This window comes from Lynx canadensis, chromosome A1 (assembly GCF_007474595.2).
Source record: "Lynx canadensis isolate LIC74 chromosome A1, mLynCan4.pri.v2, whole genome shotgun sequence".
Classification (NCBI taxonomy): domain Eukaryota; kingdom Metazoa; phylum Chordata; class Mammalia; order Carnivora; family Felidae; genus Lynx; species Lynx canadensis.
This window is the reverse complement of record NC_044303.2, coordinates 98,669,737-98,674,076: the sequence shown is the minus strand read 5'-3', so window position 1 is coordinate 98,674,076 and position 4,340 is coordinate 98,669,737. Positions and strand designations below refer to the sequence as shown.

At 37.9% G+C, this 4,340-nt stretch overlaps 1 non-coding gene across 1 annotated transcript; it reads left to right on the top strand.

The window, feature by feature from the left end:
* The first annotated feature begins 1,878 nt into the window (after positions 1-1,878).
* LOC115526750 lies at positions 1,879-1,986 on the top strand. The gene has a single exon (XR_003972745.1). It is a non-coding gene; the product is annotated as a U6 spliceosomal RNA (small nuclear RNA).
* The last annotated feature ends 2,354 nt before the right edge of the window (positions 1,987-4,340 follow it).

The following is a 4,340-nucleotide window of genomic DNA, read 5'->3' as shown; positions in this document are numbered from 1 at the left end:
GCAGTCGGTTAAGCGTCCGACTTCAGCCAGGTCACGATCTCGCGGTCCGTGAGTTCGAGCCCCGCGTCGGGCTCTGGGCTGATGGCTCAGAGCCTGGAGCCTGTTTCCGATTCTGTGTCTCCCTCTCTCTCTGCCCCTCCCCTGTTCATGCTCTGTCTCTCTCTGTCCCAAAAATAAATAAATGTTGAAAAAAAAATTAAAAAAAAAAAATTTTTAAATCATTAACATAGATGATCAAAAGGGATTTTGCAAAACTAAAGATCTTCTTTGACAGAGTATAAGTAATAAAGTAGGTATAGGTGTATATGTTCTTAAACAAATGAAAAATATTTCTAATTCAGTCTAAAGCTATCTAAGCAAAACCCAGAATGACATGGTCCAAGGAAACAGGAGATTCTTTTAAAGTCAAGCACAAACAAACAGATTCAACATCATTACTGTTATTTAACAATCTTAACACCAACACAACCATCAAGTTGAGGAAAAAATCAAAGTTATAAGCTTTGAAGGTAGGGCTTAAAACCATCCCTTATTTGCAAATGATGTGACTGGAGAATATTATATGCTGGGAAGGTCCCACCGTACTTAACAAATATCACTACAATCAATAAGAGAACTCAACATACAAGCAGGATTAAACAGTATAATTAAGGGAAATGCTTTCATAAAACACAACTCATTACAAATAAAAATGGAAGAAACAATACTATTTCTAGTAGCAAGGAAAAGTATTAAATTTATAACAAGATTTGGAAGAAATCTTGTATACTTCTGACCAAGAAGACTTAAAGCAATAGCTTACTGTGTTTGATGGGGAGATTTAGCATCATAAAGGTATCAATTTTCCATAAGTCAATTTACAAATTTAATATGATCCTCACAAAATCAACAATTTCTTTTCTTAAAAAAAAATTAAGTTTATTTATTTATTTTGAGAGACAGAGAGAGTAGGGGAGGGGCAGAGAGAGAGGTAGAGAGAGAATCTCAAGCAGGCTGTGCACTGTCAGCCCAGAGCCTGAAGCAGAGCTTGATCTCATGAACTGTGAGGTCATGACCTGAGCCAAAATTCAAGAGTCAGACACTTAACCAACTGAGCCACCCAAGCACCCTCAAATCAACTATTTCTTACAATACAGTGGTGACTCAAAATCATGTATGGAAATTTTTTTAAGTTAGAAAAAATACCTTTCAATCTATGAAAAAAAAAGCAACCGTGGGTCATTAGCACTTGTACATAATAAAAACCTAAGTTTCAGGAAATAAAACAGGGCAGTATTGGCACATCAATCAACAGGCCAGAAGAAAAGAATAGAAATGTCAGAAGCAGATCTCAAACATATTAAAAATTAGCATTTGATAAAGTTATGTCCTAACAGGAAAGATAAAAGTGTCTATTAAATAAATGGTTTGGGTACAAAAGTAAGGTCAGATCTTTAACAGGTTAAATTCCAAATGGTTCCCAGATTTACACGTAAAGAAATGAGTTCATAAAAGCTATGACAAGAAGAAAAAATGAGAACTGTTCTATAATCCCAATGTAGAAAGTCTTTCTAGGACTCAAAATTCAGAATCCACAAACAATAACAGAATACCTCTACATAGTAAAATCTGCCATACTGAACATCAGAGGATAAATAAATGATAAACTGGGAAAAACACTTACAAGTTACATTGTACCTTATGTGCCTAATACATAAAGAATGGAAAAAAAAGAGTTTAAAAAAAAAGTTAAAAGAAGAGAAACAGAAAAATGAGCAAAGGATACAAATAGAGGTTTTATGAGAAAATTAAAAGTCTACAAATGGCTCGTTTTAAAACTTGACAAAAACACAGATTTCACTTACAATAATAGGAAGGCAAATTATAGGTAAACTAAGAGTGCTCATTTTGACAGCACATAGACCAAGAACTGAAGTGATACAGAGAAAATTAGCATTGGCACTATGCAAATATGACATGCATATTCATGCAACATTCCATTTTCAAAAAGCAATACCATTTTTAAGCATTAACTTGACAAAAATCTGTTTTAAAACATACTTGGCAGGTTTGTGGGGAGTAGCACTCTCATTGTTGCTGGTCAAAGTGTAAGTTGGCATAATCCATATGGAGAACAATTTTGATGGATTTATCAAAATTATAAGGTATATACACTATATATACCAATTCCACTTCCAGGAAAGTGTCTTCCATGTATGTTCATATACACAGAAAATGATGTAAGCACAAGGTTATGCAGTGTAGCATAGATTCTAACAACGAAGTTTAGAAACAAATTATCTGCTGATTAGGGACTTTTTAATATATTATGGTATAGTCACACAAGGGAATATGATACACTGCACATGTTGATCTGGAAAGATACGGGAGATAATTTTTTAAGTAAAAACACAAATATGGAAGAATGTGACACCACGGGTATGAAACACAGGAAAAAAATTCATGTGTATTTGCCTTGGCATGCAAAAAACCTATGAGGAAAGACACATAAGAACCTAACACAATAAAATATGTTTTAATGGTGTACTGGGAACTGGGCAAATGAGAAATAAGGTAGGAAGAAGACTTTGCATTGTACAGTTTTTATACTCTTTGATGTTTAGAACATGTGCATGTTATTTTCAAAGTAATGCATTTATAGAAGACTGCTAGGGAATGAAGAGAAAAAGACTTTCTTGTCCTGGGTGAGGAAAACATTCACTGGCAATAGTCATGGCAGTCATTGAAGATGCAGATGTACAAAAGTTTGTGTACCAAAGGAACCTCACGTTTCTGCAGAGGCTCTGATCTTGCTAAGACTGATGGACCCACTACTGTGTAATTATCAAGAAAATATTTACAAGGCTTGATAAGAAAGACTCTTGCTGGACCATACTATTGCCCATTACAATTGAAATTAACAAGAAGTTCATTATTTAACATGTCTTGTTGAAAATGACAGAGAATAGCATTGTAGTGCATGTATCCACTCAGTTGAGAACTATGTATAAAGAACACTGTTAGATTATGAAGCCAGTTCAGTGCTGGGCTCTGCTTTCAAAGAGCTTATATTCTTCAAGGACAAAAATGCCATGTATATAAATACATAGAACTACAGAGAGAGAGAGTATAAAAGGTTATGAGTGAAATGAAGTGCCATGAGTTTGAGAGGAGACGAAAATGACCACCAGCTGGAGAACAGGAAGAGGAAGATGGAGAGAGATCTGGCATTTAAATGAAGTAACAAAATGTTAATTTCAGCCATTATGACAAGTGTGAAGTGGTATCTCATTGTGGTTTTGATTTGCATTTCTCTGATGATGAGTGATGTTGAGCATCTTTTCATGTGTCTTTTAGCCATCTGGATGTCTTCTTTGGAAAAGTGTCTATTCATGTCTTCTTCCCATTTCTTCACTGGATTATTTGTTTTTTGGGTGTTGAGCTTGGTAAATTCTTTATAGATTTTGGATATTAACCTTGTATCTGATATGTCATTTGCAAATATCTTCTCCCATTCCCTTAGCTGAGGCAAAGAGGTTGTTGCCTATTTTCTCCTCTAGATTTTGAGGTTTTGGGGAATGTTATAAGTCAACAGCTCTGCTCAGAGAGCGGGAAGGCTAAAGGACAACAGGAGGGAGAGTGTTGAGCCCCAGAGGACAGAGCTCAGCTTGGCAGGGAACAAAGTGCTGGGAAGCGCCATCTCCTTTGCCCATCCCCCAGCCAAAATCCCAAAGGGAACCAGCTCGCATCACAAACTTGCATGCACCGCGCAAACACCCAATGCTGTGCTTCTGCAGATCCATCCCTCCAATGGGTCTGCCTCCCTCCAGGTGCCACAGGGCCCCTCCCAAAGTGGACCACCAAAGGCAAAGTGAGCTGAGCCTATCCCTCCCGCCCCTGTGCATCTTGCGGATCCACCCCAGCTAATATGCCAGATCCCATCGAAGCAGCACCATAAGCCTGGCAGTGTGCAAGTAGCCCAGAAAGGGGCCACACCACTCCACAGTGAGTCCTGCCCCTGGGAGAGGGGAAGATAAGGTACACACCAGTCTGACTGTGGCCCCAGCGGTGGGCTGGGGGCAGACATCAGGTCTCACTGAGGCCCCGCCCACCAACACAAGTTACTCCAGACAGCACAGGGGAAGAGCCTTGCAGTTCCCCGCCACTCCAGGAATTATCCAAAATGACCGAACAGAAGAATTCTCCTCAAAAGAAACTCCAGGAAGTAGCGACAGCTAACGAACTAATCAAAAACAATTTAAGCAATGTAACAGAAAATGAATTTAAAATAATAGTCATAAAATTAACCTCTGGGCTTGAAAAAAGTATAGAGGACAGCAGATAACTATTCCTACAGAGAT